This window comes from Erigeron canadensis, chromosome 5, assembly GCF_010389155.1.
Source record: "Erigeron canadensis isolate Cc75 chromosome 5, C_canadensis_v1, whole genome shotgun sequence".
NCBI lineage: Eukaryota > Viridiplantae > Streptophyta > Magnoliopsida > Asterales > Asteraceae > Erigeron > Erigeron canadensis.
In genome coordinates, this window is record NC_057765.1 from 16,572,241 (window position 1) to 16,598,894 (window position 26,654).

The following is a 26,654-nucleotide window of genomic DNA, read 5'->3' on the forward strand; positions in this document are numbered from 1 at the left end:
CTCCAGTTAACCTGGTACACAATCAATCTAAACTGGTCACGTCCAGATTAATTGATTCTGTTGCAAAGTTCACTCACCATTGACATAGAGGTGTTTTTCAGCACCCATGTTTTTGAATTCTCAAAATTACTGAAAATCAATTTTTTACAAATTATTTCAAAATTTGGGGACTAAAATATCTTTTCGTATATATTTTGGTAATATTTTATTACCTATATATACCCCACCAAAATTCCTTTCATTTACTTTTCCAATCATTCACAATTCGAGATCCCTTTCTCTCTTTCTTCTTTAAATCCAAAACCCTAAATCCAATATCACAAATGGCTCCTAAATCATCTTCTTCTTCATCTCGTTCCCGTGATGTGAATCTACTTACTGCTGAGTATACTCCATCACAAAATGTTTCTCGTGCTATTGGTCTCCCATTAGTTCTAAATTAATAAAATTAAATCCAAATAATCTAATGGCATCTCTTCAAGGGCACCAGGCCGCTGACTCTCTTATTGGGAAAATCCAATCCTTTTTTCGGATTTCTCCCCTCAGCGATGCCTTTTGGTGAACCAAGCAAGCTGTTTCACGACTACTTGTGCGAGTTCTGGTACACTGCTTCTCTTTCTGATGACTGCTCATCCATCTCCTTCTCTTTAAAGGATGGGTCAGTCCCGTGTACGATCACCACTGGAACATTGTGGGAGGCCCTTAACCTCAGTTACTGGAGACAAGATGAAAGTCCAGTGGTGATTCCCTCCAATATCAGTTTTCGTCAGGTCTTCCTTAACATGGGGAATAAAGAAGTTGTAGAGGGGGATGTATTGAAAACCAAGGGATCTATTACTATGAGAGGGCTTTCACCATCCTAGAAGTACTTCATGGTCCACTTGGTGGAAAGTTTGGGTGGGAGTTCTGGTGGTTTGGACCAGATACACTCCTTCCAGGCAAAGATGGCATACTGCCTGTGGAATGGACTAAGGGTGGATTTTGCTAATATTTTGTTTAGAAGCCTGGTATTTAAGTTGAAAGGCAACAGGGGCCCTTGTGTCCCATTCTCTAGATTTCTATCCCTCTGTTTCATCCATATTCTGGGCAGAGAAGAGTACAATAACACACAATCCTTATTCTCTGTACCAGAATTATTAAGGAATCTGGACAATCTTGTGTCCACTTCTGATGAAGTCCAGATTTCCCCAAAAATGCTACTTGCATTCTCTAGAACTGATGCACCACCATCCGGTGAGTCAGAAAGGCAACAGGGCGGGCCTCAAAATAATAAGGGACGCACTAGTTCTTTTGCAGGTGCTGTGACTGTGGCAGAAACTGGAGACCTCCCCTCAGGTATCCAGGCGGTTCCAAGAGCAAGGAGATCTACCAAAAGTAGAATAAGATCCAGATTAGGACTTACTGCATCTGACCAGTCACAGCCTGTGACTGTGGTCTCTGAAGCCGCAGCCAGTGACACTGCAACTAAGGAAAGAGCAGTTGTAGTTGAGGCTCCAGTTACCTCTTTCCAGGGAAAAGATGCCTTGACAACGGATCCCATAACTGATGAAACCATTGAGGATACTCAAACTGGTCATCAAGAGTCTGAACAACCTGTTCAGCCACCCCCAACATTTATGGATCTTGGCATAAATGAGGGTCAGTTTCAGCTTGAGTCTTCGGAATCATCTGAGACTGAATCTAACCAGGAGATGGCTGATGCAACTGTACTTGATAAGCTCCTTCCTCTCCTTGGTCAACCACAAGAACCCCAAGTTTCAGTTTCCCCAACAAACTTACAAAGCTCAGATATACCTCTAGTATTCGCCTCTCGCCAACTACTTTCTTTTATGGGTGTGCCTAGAAATAGACACATCCTAACACCACCGTCGCCGTCGTTCAAACCTAAGCATTCTCAGCATGAACGACAATTTGAATCTCTTCCCTTCATTTCTACAACCCTTCCTCTTCTATCAACTGATGCTACTGCAATTGGAGAACCAAATATTGTCATACCTCGTCCAGTTGCACCTGTAGCTTTTAGGGCTGGTCCAGTGACTCCTTCTCCTCAGTCACTGGAAAGCCAATTTGTGTCTTTCCAAGACGATCTCTCGAACCTTCTCACGAGGGTTGAGGAGATTCAAAAGACACTGGACAAAACCACCAAGTCCCTCTCCAGGTACCAAAAGGATCATATGCAGAATGTCAAAGTGGTTGACCTGGGATAAACAAGTTCTCAGCTAATGAGGACTTGGTGTTTGGCAAGCTCAATGAGTTAGTGGAATCCTCCAACCAACTGGCAACATCTTTAAGGGAGGCATTCGCACTGACTCAATCTGGAGTCACATCATCAATAACCAACCTGCTGAACAATACTGTCAGATCATCAGAGGTTGATATTAAGAACTTGGAATGGCAGGTGCTAGAATTGTGTAACAAACCTGGCCTAGATGTGACTGAGCTTGGCAATCAGTTGGCCTCTTCAGTGGGTCTCAAGATTGAAGAAACTTTGGCTGCCAATGAAGGAAGTTTAATTGAAAAGGTGATGTCTGAGATCACCAAGATTGCAGCGCCCCAGATTGATCTCACTCCCATAACATCTGAGATCGATCGGTTGAGGTGCAGTCTTGATACACTGGCCAGCAAAGTGTCTGATCACTCAACGGCAATATCGAATCTGACCACTGAAGTTGGCAAAGTGTCTTGATACACCCCAGATTGTTAAGGAAGTCCCTGTAACTGGGCTTTCTCCAGATGATCTCTCCATACTTAAACAAATTTTAAAGAGTCAAGAACAAACAAGTGGAAATGTAATGACTCAGTCACAAGAGATCAATCATCTGTGGAGGACAGTTCGCATGCAATGTGGAGTCTTCAAAGAGTGCAAGACAATGCAATCATGGCAGCCTGTAGATCGCTTGCCTTCCAGTCATGCCGATTTTGAAGCTATTAGGCAAGGACTAGATGCTGCCAAGGGGGAAAGGTCTGTTCATGCACCTCGCACTCTTGTGACTTCAGGTGCAGGGAAGGAGATGGTTGTTGCTACTAGTACTGAGGCTGGTGAGCAGGTGATTGAATCGTTTGATGATGTGGTGAGGGGGAATGTGGATAAGGGAAAGGCCATTGCTACTGATGACTCTATGGAACCTGCCACCGATGCACCCATGTTGGAAACTGGCAATGTTGATCAATTGCCTCCAGTTACTGAAAACGAAAGTCAGAAATTAGCAAGAGTGGGATATCTGGTCAAGGAAAGGAAGAAACAAATGAAGGCAAATCAATTCGAATCAAGGAAAAATCTTCCAACCCCTCTTGTTGATGTAACTGATGCTCAACTCCTTGGCTTGACACTTGTGGAAAAATCTTCCAACCCCTCTTGTTGATGCTTGAAGTTGAACTGGACAAACACTATCAAGATGATGAGGCTGGACTTGATGCCAAGTGTTTGAATGTATCGATGGAGAAGGCCAAAGAGATAAGGTCAGAAGGGATTCTCAAAAGAATTGAATAGGTAAAGAAGGTGGTTAGCAAAGTATTGACTCCACCCAAGTCCAAAGAAAGAAAACAAAACGCTTTATCAAGAGATGCAAATCTGAGGACTTGGGTAGAGCCATCTGAACCCACAACTGATGATATTTGAGCTGCTACTCAAAAACTGAGCACGAGCAAGATTAAACTGAAAAATGAATCAGAGGCTCGCACATATTTATCCGATGTACAACGTCAAAGGCACAATAGAGGTAAGATCACTGATGTTAAAGTTTCGATCAAGCCTGGTGCCAAAGATTTTGTTGTTGAGGTACAATACTTTGGTGGACCTAAGAGAACAACTGAGAACCCTGATGTCCATCAGTATGGTCATTCAGAGCATGTGGAGATGTTGGGATTGCTGGAAGGACGGTAGAGGAAGAACTAGGTTGAAAAAGGCTGGGAATATGTATTGCAAAATCTGATCAAGTTCAAGGAAAACATTGAAGAGAGATTAGGCCTTGATCTTGAGGACAAACAGCCAATTTCATCAGTTGCCAAAAGAAGGAAAACTGGCGAATGGCCATCTGTTTAAGTTTTCCTTCTATCTATCTGCTTGTAATTTTATTTACTTTCTTGTAACTTCTTTGTAAAAGTTGTGTATATACAAGTTGCCAGATTGTAACTCACAAGTTAGATATCTGATAAGATCTACAAACAATTAAAACTAAACCCAAGACATTTGATGATCTATAAAAATGTCTTGGAAATTTAATAGGTTTTATCAAACTCAAGTATTTCAAACTTAAACTTGCATAGAAACAAGTTTGAAAATACTTGGCAATATTTCTGGACAATTAGGGGGAATTTGTTAGGTCCAGTTTAAGCTAAAAACTGGAGCTCTCCAGCGACATCTGGAGAGCATGAAGAATTGTTCGAAATATTAGAAGTCCAGTTGCATTGTACAGTTTTAGCAACTGATGACTTCCTCCAGTTGAGACCTGAAGACTAGAATCTGAAGACCTTCCAGTTGAAGTCGAAGACAACAAATGGAAGACAGAGATTGGCAATGGCAGCGAAGCCCAGTTGACAATCTACCAGATCAATCAACTGGAGAATCCTCCAGTGTAAATGCTCTTACAAAGCTTTACACTGATTACGAGGAGGACCTTTTACACTACATCCTTTTAACCGGACAATAATCTTGTCTATGGATAAAAGTGCAAAGATGTAGAGTGGTTGAATAAAGTAACCTTTTGTCTTACTTTATTTAGCACACACAAAGGATTATTTAACAATACTTTTGTGTGCTGTCAACCATATTTGTACGTCGAAGTTGAGATCCCAATGCTCAATCTTCGACTATAAATAGAGGTCCTTGCACAAGCAGTTTCACAACTTTGCAAACACATACATTCGGCAATATTGGTGAACTTGTGCAATATTCTCTCAATCGCAAAAAGGAACATTTCACAACTTTAAGTGTTTCGATTGTTTAGGAGAATTTCCAAGTTTAGATCAATTGTATTTCATGGGTTGTTAGGATATTTACATTCTTGTATTATCTTGGTTCCTCAACAACCTTGTATTTTATTTGAACATTTAATAAATAAAATACACTTGAAAATTACATATTGTCTCACCAATTTATATACTTGTCATTTATATTATTGCATTGTATTTTACTTACACATTCTGTCACCTTTATATATTAACTCCAGTTAACCTGGTACACAATCAATCTAAACTGGTCACGTCCAGATTAATTGATTGTGTTGCAAAGTTCACTCACCATTGACATAGAGGTGTCTTCAGCACCCATCTAGCAATAGTTGGGAATTACAAAATATGTTGAAGGCTCTTATGATTTGTGTATATCACACTCTTCGTCCAGTATAGGTAATGTCTCCAACACTTTAGTGCGAAAACAATAGCTCCTAACTACAAATCGTGAGTCGTGTAATTCTTCTCATGGATCTTCAGTTGTCGAGAAACATATGCAATAACCTTTCCTCTCTGCATCAATACACACCATAATCCTTGTCCCGACGCGTCACAATAAACAATAAAGTCATCAGATCCATCAGGAAGACTTAAGATCGGCGCATTACATAACTTCTCCTTCTGTAGTCCGAAATCTTCCTCTTGTTTCTCGCCCCAATCAAAACTTCTATCCCTGTGTGTCAACAACGTTAGGGGTTGTGCGATCTTTGAGAAGTTTTTGATGAATCATCGTAGTAGCCAGCTAATCCAAGGAACTATCTGATCTCTGTTGGTGTCTCTGGCCTTCTCCAATGCTCCACTGCTTCTATCTTGCTGGGATCAACCTTTATTCCATCCTTATTAACTACATGACCCAAAAACATCACCTTTTCTAACCAAAATTCACATTTTGAAAACTTTTTATACAACTTTTCAAATCTCAGAAGCTTTAACGCTTGCCTCAAATGTACTTCGTGCTCTTTCTTGGTCTTTGAGTAGACGAGGATGTCATCGATGAATACAATAATAAACTGGTCTAAATAAGGCTTACATACACGGTTGATGAGATCCATGAAAACAACAGGCGCGTTCGTCAATCCAAAGGGCATCACTAAAAACTCGAAGTGCCCATATCTCGTTCTAAAAGCTGTCTTTGGAATGTCATATTCACCTAATCTCACATGATGGTAACCCGAACGAAGATCAATCTTCGAGAAGTACTTAGTGCCTTGCAACTGATCTAATAGCTCGTCAATGCGCGGTAATGGATATCGATTCTTGATCGTTAGCTTGTTCAACTCGCGATAATCAATGCACATGCGAAAGGACCCATCCTTGTTTTTAACAAATAATATCGGTGTACCCCAAGGTGAAGAACTCGGTCGGATGAATCCTTTATCTTGTAATTCTTGCAATTGTGTCGCTAGTTCTTGCATTTCGGAAGGAGCCAAACGGTACGATGACTTAGCTACTGGCATAGCGTTAGGTACAAGATCAATGCGAAACTCGACTTGTCTAGATGGGGGTAATCGCACCACATCATTGGGAAAAACATCAGAGACATCACGCACGATAAGAATATCAGCTAGCTTGACTACTTTTTAGGTAGCACTCATAAGATGTCGGTCGATGGTTTCGGTTCGCTCACCATGAATCTCTAGTACATGCCCAGCACTCAGAGGTATTCTAAGAATTTTTGCGCGACAAACAATAGATGCATCAACATGGGACAACCAATCCATCCCAACGATAACGTCAAAGCTACCCATTCCAAACGGAATCAAGTGAATGTAAAACGAATAGTCCTCAAGAGTAAGAATACATATAGGCACTACACAATCTAGTCTAGCCAGTTGACCACTAGCTACCTCTATCTCATAATAAGTATGCAAGTAACATGTTGGCACATTTAAGTTACACAAAAAGCTAGTAGACACGAAACTATAGTCGGCTCCATAATCGAATAACACAGTAGCATCATGATCATTTAGAAGAAATGTACCAGTAACAACGTTAGGATCATTAGCAGCTTCCACAGTATTTAAGGCAAAGACCCGACCTCTGGCTTGTTTTCCTTGGTTTGCTCTTGGTGGAGGTGGACCGACAATCTGAAGCTGGTTAGGGTTCGCTGCTGCTGGGGCTGGCTGACGGTTAAGTCGAAGACATAGGTTACGGTAGTGTTCAGTGCTCCCACACTTATAACAAGCCCCTCGGTTGCCTTGAAGGTTTCTGGCATTAGGTGGGATGACATTCAATGGTACAACATTCAGTGGTGCTGCTTGAACTCGTGGTGCTCTACAACATTTTGCAAGTTGCTACATACACTTTTCCCACTCTTGCTCTTTTGTCTCCTCTGAATTCCCTTTTCTTACTAGTCTCCACCAACTCCCTTCTCTTCCTTCCTCCCCTACTTAGAATACCACTTCTTACTAGTTCTTCAGTCAGACTTCGTGCCTTGCTCACAACATCTCAAATGGTGGTAGGTCCAGCAGTTACCACTTACACACGAACATGTGGTTCTAACCCAGCAATATACTTCTCAATCCATTTTGGCTCAGGATCCACCCAGTGGGGAATCAATCTAGATAGCTCATAGAATCTACTAGTGTAGCCAGCATGGTCTGCTCCAACCATCGTAAGCTGAAGGAACTCAGTCTGCAGTTTCTGTAACTCGTGGACAGGGCAAAACTCTACTTGCATCGGATCCTTGAACACTTTCCAAGGCATAGCCAAGGCTGCATATCTTCCTTCTCTAACGCATATCTCATTGTTCCACCATGACAAAGCATCAGACACAAAACATCTAGCAACATAAGTAACTCGCTGATCATTAGTGCAGTGACTCATAGCAATTACAGCCTCCATCTTTTCCATCCACTAGAGATAAGCAGTTGCCTCACCCTTCCCATCAAAATCAATAGCCTTGCAGTTGAGGAAATCTTTGTAGGTACATCCTTTGCAGTATCTTGTATTGCCATTCTCCCTAACAATCGCTTCGCGCTCAGCAACAACAACGACCTCATCTCTGACTTGCTCTGCCTCTTGAACCACCGCTTCTCGTCTTTCCACTTCAGCTTCATTTCTGGCTCGTTGTCCTCCATTTCGAATGTTAACTCCCAGTACGGCTGCCACTTGAGCCGCAAGAGTCGGCAATAGTGCCGTAAGCTGCCCAGCTAAGGTTTCATTCGGCTCTTGAACCTCCACATGTTCTCCAAGACCACCTCGGCCACCACGGCCGCCACAAGCACCTCTACTACCACGACCACCACCTCGGCCACCTTGGCCTTCTTGAGTTTCGCCGTTAGCATTTGCTCTAGTTCGCACCATTTTTCCTATATTAGGAAAAGACGTTATCGGCATTAGATCAAGGAAATAGTCGTTTGTGACATCATTTATCCACTCTCAAACACACCCGTGTTAGCTTTTTACAATTCCAGACATTTATGCATTCATAACTTCACGCAAGCTCAATAATTGAAGTACCACAATTTCATGTTAAACAATATCATCAATGCCAATCATGCAGTACAAGGTAATATCACAATAAAACATTCATTAATCACAACAAACGGGCAAGTTGAATCTGACCTCCACATCCAACCCACCATTCATGTATGTATACAGGGTGTACCAGCTACTAACCCTCCACATGTCCGGTAAATTAGATGCATCGATCAAATTTCAACAGCTAAAGTGCGGTCCGAATCTAATACCTACATCCGTTGCACTAGTGGTGTATGTATACAGGGTGTACCAGCAAGGTCGGATCACGGTACTGATATGCTCTCTAGGTATTGGCAAGGTATGTATACAGGGTGTACCAGCGACTAACCCTCCACCCAACCAACACCCATTAAGCAGCCCAGGGTTGGTACCACACTCTTACCATCGGGGCGCGATCAATGTTGCTAACAACTCCATAGGCACATATACCACACGCGAAAAGTTGATCAGGCTTTTCTGTGATGATATATCGCTATACTTTGTCGCTAACAACACTTCATTTCGTTGGGGACATAAGAATAATAATAATCAACAATCTCCAACGTCTCCTCCTCAAGTTCAAGTCACAATTTCGATCGGCACAAGCACACCTACGAACTCCCACATAAAGCAAAACATTCCTTGATTGCTAAGTGACTAAGTAGCGTCGTACTAAATGCAGAAGATCATACAACTCAATCTATATGAATCATCAAATCATACGTCAAATAAAGAAATCACATAAGGTTTACTTGAACAAGATGCACACATAATTCCTATTATGCATGCTACGTGAGGTTCTTAGGTTATAGTCTAGGCAAAACCACCTAATTCTCTATAACCACGACTCTGATACCAATCTGTCACACCCCGAATAAGGCAGAAAACTCAGGATTCAATGCATAGTACACGCGTTATGGATATTACATAGAGTAGCTACATGAATACTTAAATAACACACATTTCATAGAATTCAAACATAAATATGCAACATAGAGTCAAGATTCAAATGAAACATAGATAAACTCTCACGCAGGGGGTTAACACTTAGTCATAATGCCATAGTCTAAACATATAGCAAACATAACAAAACATAAGATATGCAGCTCCAAAACCTTAGTCTGGTCTGCTACAGGTCACCATGCTATGCTCCTTAGCTACCTCTAATGCGGTTCATATGTTCACCTGAAAGGATACTCAAAAGCGTCAACACAATGGTTGGTGAGTTCTTAGGTTTTGTAAACAAGTATCAAGTATGGTGCCAGGTCGAAATATCATCAAGATCCACACAGCAATATGGCTATCAACTTACTTATGATAGCAAGAATCAAGTATCTCTATGCCACCAGCACTTACGGTATACCAGGCCTAAGGTGTATGTATCAAGTATCTGGTGCCTCCAACTCCACCATAAGTATCAAGTATCAAGTATCAAGTATCTGGTGCCTCCAACTCCACCATAAGTATCAAGTATCAAGCATCTCAAACTCCAACATAAGTATCAAGTATCATAGTGCACATCATACAATACAGTCAAATAGCCATAAATGATGATAGACACAAAGGCACGAGTATCCTTCCACCCCAAAACATATAAAAAGAGGGGCTACGAAACTCACCTAACTGCTAGCAACAAGATCAAGCTACAAAAGATATCAGAAAGCAAGTAACCAGTACGCAGTCAATCTGTTGCAAGTTATCACAAATAAGTAAATCTGAAATTAAGAGGTTAAATTTGAGAGGCTAGTAAATCTGAGGTCTTATTTTGAAAATGCGAGGTCACAAATGAAATTTGTAATTAACACGATTTCGTCTCCGAATTCACAGATTCAAGGGTGGATTTTGTGTGTGTATGTGTTCTTGGTGTTTTAGTGTGTGTTTCTAGAAAGAGAGAGAGGGGGGGGGTAAGATTGGGATTAAGTGTGTGTAAATTTGTTACAGGAATGAAAGTTGTTGTTTAAGTTACAATTTCTAAGGTGTTAAGGGTCTATTTATAGTCTAACTATACAATTAAGCTAATTAACACATCTAGTCCTTCATCCTTAGAAATCATTTATCTATGACTTAACAACAAGTAAGTCCACTAACTTAAATTACAATTTATCACTATTTTTGGATTTCTAACATTTTCCCCCTTAGTGACATATTGTAATGAATGAAGTACGTGTTAATCTTGTCTTGTAGGAATGAATTTGATGAGCCCGATGGTGAAGACAATTGGTTTGTTGAAACAAGTGTTTGGAGAACTTGATTCAATCTTGGTCTTGGACTTCTTGAAGTTAAATCATGAAGAGATTCTCAATGTTCTTTTTGAACAGAGAACAAGTGTGTGTTCTTTCTTGATTCTTTGAAGATTGTTGAACCATGAATCAGAGTTGTCTTTTGAGGTGCGGAAGGTATAAACTTGGCTTTGGTTCTTCAATCTTCGATTCTTGAGTGAAATTCATCTTCTTGGAATGAATTATCATGAACTTGTACTCTCCTCCTTGATGTATGCATTGGAGCTTCTTGAACGAGTATAATTGTATGGCTTGAAGATCTTGAATGGAATATGTTGATGAAGACTCTTTTGAATCTTCCAATCAATCTTTCAAGTTTTTGTAGTTTTGATCTTTGTCACATTAACTTGAACACTTTGGAAAGTAAACATTTGAATGAAGTTTGGATAAGTCTCTTATGAAGTGATCATGCTCCCCCTCAATCCATGAGTACAAACATTTTGGAGCATCTTTGAACATTTGTTCCATCTTGAGATAATATCCTTTCATCTTTTGTCTCATTCTTATCTTTGTAATCAATGTAGATTTCCTCCTTTTTCAAAATAAAGAACTCAATCAACTAAAATCTAGTGAAAATCTAAGCTCAATTGACTGAAATGTTTTGAAAATCTTTGACAAGTTAATCTGAAGAAACTAGATAAGAAACTATATTTGAAAGTAATCATTCCAATTCACTCTAATTAGTTTAATGATGGACGGGATATTGGACAACATAGGTCAAATGTATAAAAATCCTTCTCCACCCCTATATTTGTAAGTCTTTCCATTAATTCCATACATCCTTCTCTTTATGTTATTTTCTCTCAACTCCATCTTCAACCTCCATACATCCAATCAATACAACCTTTTCTCCTTGCTATCTTATTTCTTATTTCTTCCCCAATTAATCAATCATAATCTTTTCTCCCCCTCATAATGACAAAGTTGGGAACCAATGTCATTATGCAAACATTGATTGAGAAAATGTCATAAGAAATATGACAAACTAAAACGAGATTCACATGGAGAAATATCAACCATCAACGTATCAACTCAAACCATTAGCCCAACGCAAAGAATCCTAAGGGTAACTAAAATGTAAGGTTGAAGTTGTTGATACAAACGTTATAGTAAGGTGTTGGTGGTATTTGTGTTTGTGAGATGAGAAATGAAACCGGATAAGAATGATCCGTTAATGTTAGGTCCAGTTTAAGCTATAAACTGGAGCTCTCCAGCGGCATCTGGAGAGCATGAAGAATTGTCCGAAATATTAGAAGTCCAGTAGCATTGTACAGTTTAAGCAACTGATGACTTCCTCCAGTTGAGATCTGAAGACTTAAATCTGAAGACCTTCCAGTTGAAGTCGAAGACAACAAGTGGAAGAAAGCAAATGTCAATGGCAGCGAAGCCCAGTTGACATTTCACCAGATCAATCAACTGGAGATCCTTCAGTGTAAATGCCTTTACAAAGCTTTACACTGATCACGAGGAGGACCTTTTACACTACATCCTTTTAACCGGACAATAATCTTGTCTGTGGATAAAAGTGCAAAGATGTAGAATGGTTGAATAAAGTAACCTTTTGTCTTACTTTATTTAGCACACACAAAGGATTATTTAACAATACTTTTGTGTGCTGTCAACCATACTTACACGTCGAAGTTGAGATCCCAATGCTCATACTTCGACTATAAATAGAGGTCCTTGCACAAGTATTTTCACAACTTTGCAAATACATACATTCTGTAATATTGGTGAACTTATGCAATATTCTTTCAATTGCAAAAAGGAACATTTCACAACTCTAAGTGTTTCGATTGTTTAGGAGAATTTCCAAGTTTAGATCAATTGTATTTCATAGGTTCTTAGGATATTTACATTCTTGTATTATCTTGGTTCCGTAACAACCTTGTATTTTATTTAAACAATTAATAAATAAAATACACTTGAAAATACATATTGTCTCACCAATTTATACTTGTCATTTATATTATTGCTTTGTATTTACTTATTCATACTGTCACCTTAATAAGTTTACCTCCAGTTAACCTGGTACACAATCAATCTAAAGTGGTCAAGTCCAGATTAATTGATTGTGTTGCAAAGTTCACTCACCATTATATACAGGTGTCTTCAGCACCCATCTAGCAACAGTTTGGGACTTACAAGTGGTATCAGAGCAGGCAGGTTGAATTGTTTCAATTCTATAACCTAGGTCTGCTTCGATGGCTGCTGAAGGTGAGAATGGTTCTGGTCCAAATGAATATAATCCTAATGTTACAGCTCCTTTAAATACTAACCCTCCTCCTCCTCCTCCTCCTCCTACTCCTGGAGCAAACCATGTCCATGTACATTACTCCAACACTCCTGTTCCCAAATTCGATGGGAATGGTGAGACCTTTGGTACATGGAAAGCTAGAATGCTCTTGCATTTTGGTGGGATAGAGAGGTATATGTTGAAAATCCTTAAGGATGGACCATATATACCCATGTCTAGTGGTGTTAGCCCTCTTCTTGACCCTACTGGGAGAAGAGGTACCAGGGAAAAGTCTGAGGAACATTGGCCAGACGAGGATCGCAGACTGGTTGATCTTGATACCAGACTGAAAAACATGATCTTTGCTGCCGTTCCTGAGGAACTAATTCCAACACTTGTGCTGTTTCCCAGTGCTAAATCTATGTGGGATGAATTAGTTCTCCAGTTTGAAGGAGGAAATGACACCATTGTCACCAGAAAGGTTGCTCTTAACAAGAAGTATGAATCCTTCTTTGCTCTTCCCAATGAAAGCTTAACTGGTACTTACACCAGATTTACTGGCCTAATTAATCAACTTAGAGGCTTGGGAGTGGAGAAGGATAAGGATATTCTTCTTGAGAAATTCTGTGATGTCTTGCCATCCAAATGGGCATACATGGTTCTTGTCTTAAGACAAGGTAAGACCTTGCACAGCCATACTCTTGCTTCCCTTTATGGAGCCTTCAGATTCACTGAAGATAATGATGCTGCAAGAATATTGGCTGAGCAAGATGCTTTAAACCATGCTCAGAGTTCCAAGGTTGCCAACCTTACTGGGCAACCTTGTGCTGCTTTAATGTCTGCTGAGAATGTCCAGTTACATTCTATGAAGGAGATGTTAAACAACTTACTGAACTCTGGCCTAACCACGAATCTAAGTAATGGCTGTGAGGAAACTGACGATGATGATCTGGTAGCCATGATTGCTAAAACCTTTAATAGGTTTAAGCATAAATCTAATCGATTTAATGGGTCCAATAATGCTTCCAGCTCAATTTCTCTGGATAAGGCCAATCTTATCTGCTACAAATGTGGTAAGAAAGGTCATTTCATGAAGGAATGCAGATCTAGTCAGATGAACAACCAAACTGGTCCTGTTGTCCTAAATTTTGTTAAAACTGATGATTATAAGGCCAAATACAAGAAACTTAAGGCCCAGATTGCTCTCATGTCTCTTGAACAAGAAAAAAAGAAAGAAAAGAACAAGTGCATGATGGCTCAAACTGAAAGGAAATGGGAACTCTCTGATGATTCATCGGATGATGAGGAAGAGATTAGAGATGTGTGTTTCATGGCATTAGAAAATCAACAACCAGTGGTGAAAGATGATGTTGTTTCTGGAAGATGGGTGGACATCATTTTAAAGAAGGTAAGAGATTATGATGTTGAATTAGATACAGAACTAAAAATGGATATTGCTGAATCATTAAATGATGACCTGTTATTTGTTGAAACTATGAGAACTGACTGTGAAAGATACTTGGAAACTGTTTTACTTGAATTTCACAACATGAAAGGTCAAATTAATGATTTGCAAAGTGTCCAGTTGGCTCTCAAAGAGTCAGATTTGAAAAATGAGGCATTGGAAAGAGATAACCAAAAACTAAAATTTGATCTAGAAAAGGAACACATGGTTATCAATTCTTGGGTACAAGCATCTGGTAAAAATTATGACGCTTTTTCAAAAACCATTGATGCTCAAAAAACTGCTTGGAAATCTGGTGATCTCCAGATGGCAGCTATTTTACCCACAATTCACCATATGCCAGAATCGGTAAGAATTGAGACTCCCTATGACTCATCTGACCATGTTAAGTTAGATTCTGTTGAGACCACCCCCGTTGAGGTTCAAACTGGAGCCAAAAAGGATAAAGCTCCAGTTAAGAAGGAATCTGGTGACATTCCTCTACCTCACAAGTCCAATAAGTCCAAAACTCAAAAGACTAAAACCCCCGCTGAGCCCAAGTCCATGGGCTAGCAGCCTGATGAGAAAAACATTTTGTTAAAACTGGAGAATCAACTCCAAAATTTGTCAAGGCAGCCAGAATTAAAAATTTGGAAGGAGCTTCATCTTCTTCAGTTGAAAAACAAAATGTCAAAACCCCTCCTCAAAAACAAAAGACAAAACAACCTGCTCAGAAAGGAGCAAAATTAGAAAAGAAAAAGGAGGTTAAAATTCTACTCAAACCAATTGTTTTTACTCCTGAAGCTGGAGAGAACCCTCCAGTTTCTTCATCCAGCTCTACACCAAGTCAAACTCCTGTGACTTCTCAGAAGGAGTCCAGTGGACCCATCAAGAAAAAATGGGTTCACAAAAATAACTAATTGTTTACTTGGGTGTGCAGGGCGATCGAAAGAAGAATATCTGGTATCTGGAAATCGCTGCTGGCCGGACTATGACCGGATGTAAGCCCCTACTGGAAGAATTCACTGTCTGTGATGGACCAGCAGTGACATTTGATAATGATGGAAATGGGAAAACTGAAGGATATGGTGTTGTTGACAATAGGCAGATCCAGTTCACAAGAGTTGCATTTGTTAATGGTTTGAAATATAACCTGATAAGCGTCAGTTAACTTTGTGATGATGGATATAGGGTACTGTTCGATATTGCTCAAGGCAATGTTTTTAACAAGGATTGGAAGGTGGTGATGATTGCACCAAGAAAAGGGAATGTGTACGTCATGGACATGGAGCCTGCTCCAAAAGAGCATTGTTTCTATGTCAAGGCTGATGAGGATACCAACTGGCTGTGGCATAAACGGTTATCCCACCTTAATTTCAAAAATATCAACAAGTTGTCAAGAAAGCAACTGGTGGATGGGATACCTTTGTTTTCCTTTAAAAAGGAGAAGCCATGTCCAGGGTGTGAGATGGGCAAGAAGAAAATAGCCAGTTTCAAGACCAGGCAGAATTTCAGTATCACTGAACCTCTTCACATGCTTCATATGGATCTCTTTGGTCCACTGAATGTTCAAACTAAAGCTGGCAAGAAATACACTTTAGTTGTGGTCGATGAATACACCAGGTATTGTTGGGTGATATTTATCAGATCAAAGAGTGATGCACCTGGTGAAACTATCTCTCTCATCAAAAGAAATGAACTCAAGTATACCAAGAAAGTGTGTCAGTTGCGAAGTGATAATGGTACAGAATTCATTAATAAAGAATTGGAAACATTTTGCACTGACACTGGCATTTCTCAAAACTTCTCGTCAGCTCGTTCTCCAAAGCAAAATGGTGTGGCTGAAAGAAAGAATCGCACATTTATTGAAGCTGCCAGAAGTATGTTATCTGAATCTGGTCTTCCCACCTGTTTTTAGGCTGAAGTTGTGGCAACTGCTTGTCACATCCAAAGCCAGTCAGTTTATGTCAAGAGACATAGGAAGACTGCCTATGAAGTCCTCAGGAATCGTAAACCAAATATTGGATACTTTCATGTATTTGGTTGTCCAGTTTATATCTTAAATAATTCTAGTCAGTTGGGAAAGTTTGATGCAAAAGCTGATGAAGGTGTCTTTGTGGGGTATTTAGATATTAGAAAAGCCTATAGAGTTTATAATTATAGACTCCAAAAGGTACATAAGACAATTCATGTCACATTCAATGAATCTAATGAAGCAATCAATAAAAGACCAAGCCTTGACTTATCTCCAGTTGTCCCAGTTGATTTTGGTGTATCTAATCAAGTTCATCAATCAGTTACTGCACCAGAAAATGTTTCCAGTCATCAAGACTTGGAACCAGTTAAGGAAAAGAAGAGCTCCAGTGACACCTCATTTTATCCCTCTATCAGTTTTAACCTACCTGAAAAACTGGTAATTGGATCAGATGTACGTGCCACAACAACATCAGAACCATTTCAAGCTTCTCCAGTTCTTCAAGATATACCTTTGTTTGAAGATAATCATGTTAACTCTCCAGTTGACACTGATGATGAAGTTGAAGTAATTTGGACTGATCCTCCTCCAGTTGCTACATCTGTTGGAGATCGTCAGGTGTCTTGCACTGATGTTGTAGTATATCAACCTAGTCAATACACTAAATGGACTGCTGCTCATCCCATCGAGCAAATTATTGGAATCCAGATAGTGGGGTTCAGACTAGAAGAGCCACAAGTGATCAATGCTTGAACGTCACCTTCTTATCACTGATTGAACCGAAGAAGATTGACGAGGCTTTGGCAGATCCAAGCTGGGTTGAGGCTATGCAAGAAGAACTCAACCAGTTCGAAAGGAACAATGTTTGGGAACTTGTTCCTTGTCCTCCAGGGTTAAAGAAAGAACCCATTGGAACGAGGTGGGTCTACCGGAACAAGATGGATGAAGATGGCAATGTTGTCAGGAACAAACCAAGATTGGTTGCTAAGGGTTATTGTCAAGCAGAAGGTGATGATTTCGATGAAACTTTTGCTCCAGTTGCAAGACTTGAAGCTATTAGAATTTTCTATGCTTATGCTGCTCATTTACAATTCAAAGTCTTCCAGATGGTTGTCAAAAGTGCATTTTTGAATGGCGAGTTGGAAGAAGAAGTGTATGTTAAGCAGACTCCAGGTTTCGTGAATGAAAAGCATCCTCACTAGGTATATAGACTAAACAAAGCTTTGTATGGTCTTCGTCAAGCCCCAAGAGCCTGGTATGACACTCTAACTAAACATCTTCTCAACAATGGTTTTCAAAGAGGTGCAATAGATAATACCTTGTTTATCTTGAAAGAAAAAGGTAATATCTTACTAGTACAAATTTATGTTGATGACATTATATTTGGGTCAACTGATGATGGAATGTGTAAAAAGTTTTCAAAAATCATGTCTCAAGAATATGAGATGAGTTTAATGGGTGAATTAACATTTTTCTTAGGTTTACAAATTAAACAAACCATGGATGGTATTTTTATTAACCAAGAAAAATATGTCAGAGATTTGTTAAGAAAATACAAATATGATTCTATCCCATCGAAAACTACACCTATTTCAGCCCCATTAAATTTGGACTCTGACCCAAATGGCAAACCAGTGGACCAAAAGGAATATCGTGGAATGGTTGGTTCACTGATGTATTTAACTGCCAGTCGACCAGATATTATGTTTGCAACATGTCTATGTGCCAGATTTCAGGCTAATCCAAAAGAATCACATTTGCATGCTGTCAAACGCATTTTTAGGTACCTAAAAGGGTGCCCTAGCCTTGGTCTTTGGTATCTCAAAGGCTCAGGGTTAGATCTAATGGGTTATTCAGAGTCAGATCATGCAGGTTGTAAGATTGATAGAAAATCCACAACTGGTGGTTGTCACTTCCTGGGGGGAAAATTGGTGAGTTGGACCAGTAAGAAGCAGACTTCGGTCTCAATGTCCACTGCTGAGGCAGAATACATTTCTGCGGCCAGTTGCTGTGCCCAGATTCTCTGGATCAAAAACCAGTTACTTGATTATGGTATGAAATATAGAAGAACCCATATTTTTTGTGACAATACCAATGCAATTGCTATATCTCACAATCCAGTGATGCACTCAAAGACAAAGCATATTGACATCAGGTATCACTTCATTCGTGATCATGTTATGAAAGGAGACATTGAAATATATTTCATCCCCACTGATAAACAGTTAGCTAATGTCTTTACAAAACCTCTTGATGAGAAAACTTTTAAACATCTCATCAGTGAACTGGGTATGTTAAATCCTCATTAAACTGGAGAGACCCTCCAGTTGAGGATGGTCCAGGTGATCCTTGATTGGTTGGAGATTGAACGCCTTGATGTACTCAAAGACTAGTCATTGATCAAATGGATCATATTTTTAGGGGAAAGGACTCAAAATATTCTTACAAATTAAAATTCGTTTTATTTTGAAAAATGCAACTGAGAGTCATCAATTGAAACTGGCATCTGGAAAATCTCTCCAGTATGCTAGTTTGGTCTTGTCTTAAACTGGTGGTCAACCAGATTTCATAACGTTATGTTTTACTTGGTGGATACTTGTGACACGTGATGTTACTCGAGTTTTTATCTCGTACTCATAAACGTCACCTGACATGTCTTACGTGTCAAGACTTTTTGCTAAAAATTACTGCACTTTTTATGGGAATTGTTGAAGTTAATGGGTGAGTGGGAATACCAGCCGTCATAACATTAAATGCTTGATGGGAGGTATTAAATGTTTTTGAATTCTCAAAATTACTGAAAATCAAGTTTTACAAACTATTTCAAAATTTGGGGATTAAAATTCTTTTCGTATATATTTTGGTAATATTTTATTACCAATATATACCCGCACTAAATACCTTTCTCATTTACTTCACTCAAAATTCCTTTCATTTACTCTTCCAATCATTCACAATTTGAGATCCCTTTCTCTCTTCTTCTTTAAATCCAAAACCCTAAATCCAATATCACAAATGGCTCCTAAATCATCATCTTCTTCATCTCGTTCCCGTGATATGAATCTACTCACTGTTGAGTATACTCCATCAGAAAATGTTTCTCGTGCTGTTGGTGCTCCCATTAGTTCTAAATTGATAAAATTAAATCCAAATAATCCAATGGCATCTCTCCAAGGGCATCAGGCCGCTGACTCTCTTATTGGGAAAATCCAATCCTTTCTTCGGATTTCTCCCATCAGCGATGCCTTTTCTCTGAACCCAAGCAAGCTGTTTCACGACTACTTGTGCGAGTTCTGGTACACAGCTTCTATTTCTGATGACTGCTTATCCATCTCCTTCTCTTTAAAGGATGGGTCAGTCCCGTGTACCATCACCACTGAGACATTGAGGGAGGCCCTTAACCTCAGTTACTGGGGACAAGATGAAAGTCCAGTGGTGATTTCCTCTAATATCAATTTCCGTCAGGTCTTCCTTGACATCCTGGAAGTACTTCATCGTCCATTTGGTGGAAAGTTTAGGTGGGAGTTCTGGTGTTTTGGACCAAATAAACTCTTTCCAGGCAGAGATGGCATACTGCTTGTGGACTGGACTGAGGATGGATTTCGCAAATATCCTGTTTAGAAGCCTGGTGTTTAAGTTGAAAGGCAACAGGGGTCCTTGTATCCCATTCTCATGATTTCTATCCCTTTGTTTCATTCTTATTCTGGGCAGAGAAAAGTACAACAACACGCAATCCTTATACTCTGTGCCAGAATTATTAAGAAATCTGGACAACCTTGTGTCCACTTCTGATGAAGTCTAGATTTCCCGAAGAATGCTACTGGCATTCTCTAGAACTGATGCACCACCATCAGGTGAGTCAGAAAGACAACTGGGCGAGCCTCAAAATAATGAGGGACCCACTAGTTCGTCTGCAGGTGCTGTGACTCTTGTAGAAACTGGAGATCTCCCCTCAGGTATCCAGGCGGTTCCAAAAGCAAGAAGATCTACCAAAAATAGAAGAAGCTCTAGATCAGGACTTGTTGTATCTGACCAGTCACAGCCTGTGATTGTGGTCCCTGAAGCAGTAGCCCATGATACTGCAACTGAGGAAAGAGCAGTTGTAGTTGAGGCTCTAGTTACCTCTTTGAGAAGATGCTTTGGCAACGGATCCTATAACTGATGAAACCATTGAGGACACTCAAACTCGTCATCAGGAGTCTGAACAACCTATTCAGCCACCCCCAACATTTATGGATCTTGGCATAAATGAGGGTGAGTTTCAGCTTGAGTCTTCGGATTCATCTGAGACTGAATCTGACCAGGAGATGGCTGATGCAACTGTACTTGATCAGCTCCTTTCTCTCCTTGGTCAACCCCAGGAACCCCAAGTTTCAGTTTCCCCACTAAATTTACAAACCATAGAAATACCTCCAGTATTCGCCTCTCGCCAACTACATTCTTCTATGGGTGTGCCTAGAAATAGACACATCCTAACACCACCATCGCCGTCGTTCAAACCTGAGCATTCTCAGCATGAACGACAACTTGAATCTCTTCCCATCATTTCTACAACCCCTCCTCTTCTATCGACTGATGCTACTGCAACTGGAGAACCAAACATTGTCATACCTCGTCCAGTTGTACCTGTAGCTTTTAGAGCTGGTCGAGTGATACCTTCTCCTCCGTCACTGGAAAGCCAATTTGTGTCCTTCCAAGCCGATCTCTCGAACTTTCTCATGAGGGTTGAGGAGATTCAAAAGAAACTGGATAAAAACACCAAGTCCCTCTCCAGGTACCAAAAGGATCATATGCAGAATGTCAAAGTGGTTGACCTGGGGATAAATAAGTTCTCAGCCAATGAGGACTTGGTGTTTGGCAAGCTCAATGAGTTAGTGGAATCATCCAACCCACTGGCAACATCATTAAGGGAGGCATTCACACTGACTCAATCTGGAGTCACATCTTCGATAACCAACCTGCTGAACAATACTGTCAGATCATCAGAGGTTGATATTAAGAACTTGGAAAGGCAGGTGCAAGAACTATGTAACAAACCTGGCCTAGATGTGACTGAGCTTGGAAGTCAGTTGGCCTCTTCAGTAGGTCTCAAGATTGAAGAAACTTTGGCTGCCAGTGAGAGAAGTTTAATGGAAAAGGTGATATCTGAGATCACCAAGATTGCAGCGCCCCAGGTTGATCTCACTCCCAGGTTGAGGTGCAGTCTTGATACACTGGCCAACAAAGTGTCTGATCACTCAATAGCAATATCAAATCTGACCACTGAAGTTGGTAAAGAAAAAGAGGTTGTGCAGGAAATGGTTAAGGAAGCACCAGCAACTGGGCTCTCCCCAGATGATTTAAGTATACTTCAAGCAATTCAAAAGAGTCAAGACACCACTTGTGGAAATGTCATGACTCAATCTCAAGAAATAAATCATCTATCGAGGACAGTTCGCATGCTATGTGAAGTCTTCAAAGAGTGCAAGAACATGCAATCGTGGCAGCCTCTAGATCGCTTGCCCTCCAGTCATGCCGATTTTGAAGCTATTAGGCAAGGACTAGATGCTGCCAAGGGGGAAAGGTCTGTTCGTGCCCCTCGCACTCTTGTTGAAGCTTCAGGTGCAGGGAAGGAGATGGTCGTTGCTACCAGTACTGAGGCTGGTGAGCAGGTGATTGAATCTTTTGATGATGTGGTTAGGGGGAATGTGGACAAAGGAAAGGCCATTGCAACTGATGACTCTATGGAACCTGCCATCGATGCACCCATGTTGGTAACTGGCAATGTTGATCAATTGCCTCCAGTTACTGAAAGCGAAAGTCAGAAATTAGTAAGGGTAGGGTATCTGGTCAAGGAAAGGAAGAAACAAATGAAGGCAAATCAATTTGAATCAAGGAAAAATCTTCCAACCCCTCTTGTTGATGTAACTGACGCACAACTCCTTGGCTTGACACTATTGGAATACAAGAAAATAAAAGAAGATCCAAGGATTGTCAATGCCCTGAAGGAAATGCTTGAAGTAGAACTGGACAAACACTACTAAGATGATGAGGCTGGACTTGATGCCAAGTGTTTGAATGTATCGGTGGAAAAGGCCAAAGAGATAAGGTCAGAAGGGATTCTCAAAAGGATTGAACAGGTGAAGAAAGTGGTCAGCAAAGTATTAACTCCACCCAAGTCCAAAGGAAGAAAACAGAAAGCCTTATCAAGAGATGCAAATCTGAGGACTTGGGTAGAACCATCTGAACCCACAACTGATGATATTCGAGCTGCTACTCAAAAACTGAGCACGAGCAAGATTAAGCTACAAATGAATCAGAGGCTCGCATATATTTATCTGATGTACAACGTCGAAGGCACAATAAAGGTAAGATCACTAATGTAAAAGTATCGATCAAGCCTGGTGCCAAACATTTTGTTGTTGAGGTACAATACTTTGGTGGATCCAAAAGAACAATTGAGAACCCTGATGTCCATCAGTATGGTCATTCAGAGCATGTAGAGATGTTGAGTTTGCTGAAAGGGAGGCAGAGGAAGAACAAGGTTGAAAAAGGCTGGGAATATGTATTGGAAAATCTGATCAAGTTCAAGGAAAACAATGAAGAAAGATTAGGCCTTGATCTTGAAGACAAACAACCAATTTCATCAGTTGCCAAAAGAAGGAAAACTAGCGAAGGGCCATCTGTTTAAGTTTTCCTTCTATCTATCTGCTTGTAATTTTAATTACTTTCTAGTAACTTCATTGTAAAGTTGTGTATATACAAGTTGCCAGATTGTAATTCACAAGTTAGATATCTGATAAGATCTACAAACCATTAAAACTAAACCCAAGGCATTTGATGATCTATAAAAATGTCTTGGAAACTTAATAGGTTTTATCAAACTCAAGTATTTCAAACTTATACTTGTATAGAAACAAGTTTGAAAATACTGGGCAATATTTCAGGACAATTAGGGGGAATTTGTTAGGTCCAGTTTAAGCTATAAACTGGAGCTCTCCAGCGGCATCTGGAGAGCATGAAGAATTGTCCGAAATATTTGAAGTCCAGTTGCATTGTACAGTTTAAGCAACTGATGACTTCCTCCAGTTGAGATCTGAAGACTTAAATCTGAAGACCTTCCAGTTGAAGTCGAAGACAACAAGTGGAAAAAAGCAAATGTCAATGGCAGCGAAGCCCAGTTGACATTTCACTAGATCAATCAACTGGAGATCCTTCAGTGTAAATGCCTTTACAAAGCTTTACACTGATCACGAGGAGGACCTTTTACACTACATCCTTTTAACCAGACAACAATCTTGTTTGTGGATGAAAGTGCAAAGATGTAGAGTGGTTGAATAAAGTAACCTTTTGTCTTACTTTACTTAGCACACACAAAGGATTATTTAACAATACTTTTGTGTGCTGTCAACCATACTTACACGTCGAAGTTGAGATCCCAATGCTCATACTTCGACTATAAATAGAGGTCCTTGCACAAGCATTTTCACAACTTTGCAAATACATACATTCTGCAATATTGGTGAACTTGTGCAATATTCTTTCAATCGCAAAAAGGAACATTTCACAACTCTAAGTGTTTCGATTGTTTAGGAGAATTTCCAAGTTTAGATCAATTGTATTTCATAGGCTGTATTATCTTGGTTCCGCAACAACCTTGTATTTTATTTAAACAATTAATAAAAAAATACACTTGAAAATACATATTGTCTCACCAATTTATACTTGTCATTTATATTATTGCATTGTATTTACTTATTCGTACTGTCACCTTAATAAGTTTACCTCCAGTAACCTGGTACACAATCAATCTAAACTGGTCAAGTCCAGATTAATTGATTGTGTTGCAAAGTTCACTCACCATTGACATAGAGGTGTCTTCAGCACCCATCTAGCAATAGTTTGGGACTTACAGTTAACATGTTCAAAAATCAAAAGGATTAATGAAATGACCGATAGAAATGTATAACATTTTTCAGATTTCCTATGTATCATTGAGACATGCACAAAGCAATGTTCTAGCATAGTTCAGTCTGTAGCTTTTCAACCACTAGATTGGTCCAAAGAATATAAATCATGGTTAGTACAGCCGAAGCGTTCGATAACCACAATCTATTATCCTTAAAGACTTTTAGGTGAATTCCAAGGTCACTGTTAGACTTCTCGTTCACTCAATAATCATATAAATGTAATTATGAGACCTACGTTCAACGTTTGAAAAGATTTTAGCATTGGTAGGATTTCCATTTGATCATCGTGGAATACCAATTAAGATATCACTACAAATCTTCCGGCTATATCACATAGATAAGCAATAATATGACAAAGATATGACTCGAATGTGTCTTAAAGAAATGAATAAAAATCAAATTAATGATCGATCAAGATAGCTCTAGACACAACGTGATCAAATGAAGTCAGGGACTGGAGCAGAATGTCGCCCTTTTTCAATATCAACATCTTCCAAATGAAGAGTCAATAGAAATGTGAAAATCTCCGTGAGAAATGAAACAAGTATTTGTTAAGAAACACTTGAGTGGTTAGGTAAAGATGTGCATCGCTTCACTGGGTCCATGAAGTCTTTATCAAGATATCAACAAATGACATCCGATAGAAATGTGTTTAACCCGGCGATTTTGAGAATTTTAGGGAAGGGTATCATTTCTTTTAACCCTTTTTTCACAGCATTTCACCGTAACCTCTCACTTTTTGACTTTACCCCCTCCATCCTATTTGCACGAAACCATCATCACTCAAAATACCCTTACAATCTAATGAAAGAATTGAATACTCTGGGGTTAGAACTCATCGGCGATGATGAAGTTCATAGAGTGAACGAATCGCTCAAGTGCAAACTAATCACCGAAGTTCAATTGATGAAAAGTCATTTGAAAATCATCAAACGTGTGTATGAAAAGATTTAAAAACACATTTGAAGTTTTGAAATCACAAACTCCCCCTTAATCTATGCAAAGGTAGATCAAAATGTTTTTCATAGAAAGGTAGAGCAAAAATTTGTTTTTGTGAAATCAAAAAGAGTAAAATCTTTGTTGTGATATATACAAAAAAATTTGAGAGTCTAAAGTGAACAAGATTTTTCAAATAAGAAACACAGTTTTGCTTTAACAACAATGTTCAAAGTAAGACTGCTAGGGAGTACACAAAGGCGTTCGATCCTTCGCCTCTTATATTAACAAGTTGGATGCAAATAAAACATTTAAAGAAACTTGAACTCAATCAATTGTTCAAGATGAGACAACTAGGGAGTACACAAAGGCGTTCGATCCTTCGCTTCTCATATCAACAATTGAGAGTAACAAAGTCTTTTTATCGAGAAAAATAATTCATGCCCATGATCTGAAAATGGCATGATTCATGGAGATTTAAATTTGATAGTATTAAATAAAGTATTTGAAGAACGGGTTACATACAGAGTATATGTAAGCCTCTTTGAGATAAATAAAACTCTGAAGCACGGGTTATACACAGAGTATGTATAAGCCATTTTGATATAAATAAATCACTGAAGCACGGGTTACATACATAGTATATGTAAACCACTTTGAGATAAATAAAACTATGAAGCACGGGTTATACACAGAGTATGTATAAGCCATTTTGATATAAATAAATCAATGAAGCACGGGTTACATGCATAGTTTATGTAAACCACTTTGAGATAAATAAAACTAAAGAAAATCTTTTTGTTATTTTTAAAATTTTATATTTTTGTATTTGATTTTGTCTTTTCAAATTTTGTATTTTGTTTTTAAGAATGTATCAAGAACAAAATAAGTTAAGGTTCAAGATTTAACATACCAAGCTTGGAGATAAGAAAATTAAACCTCTTTTCGTCCAATGGTTTGGTGAAAAAATCTGCAAGCTGATAGTCAGTTCCCACAAAGTAGAACTCGATGTCACCTTTCTCAATATGATCTTTGAGAAAATGATATCTCACATCAATATGATTTGATCGAGAGTGGTTTACTGAGTTGACTGCAATAGCAATGGCACTTTGAGAGTCACAATAGATAGGGGTATGATTATATTTCAGACCATAATCAGTTAGTTGCGTCTTCATCCATAACACTTGAGCATAACAACTAGCCGCAACCACATATTCAACTTCAGCTATTGATAGTGACACACAATTCTGTTTCTTGGAAGACCAACTCACAATTTTATCACCTAAAAATTGTAAAGTACCGGAAGTGCTTTTGCGATCAAGCTTACAACTTGCATGATCTGCATCTGAATAAGTAGTTAGATTGAATCCAGTATCCCTTGGATACCAGAGACCTAAATTGGGTGTACCCTTCAGATAACGAA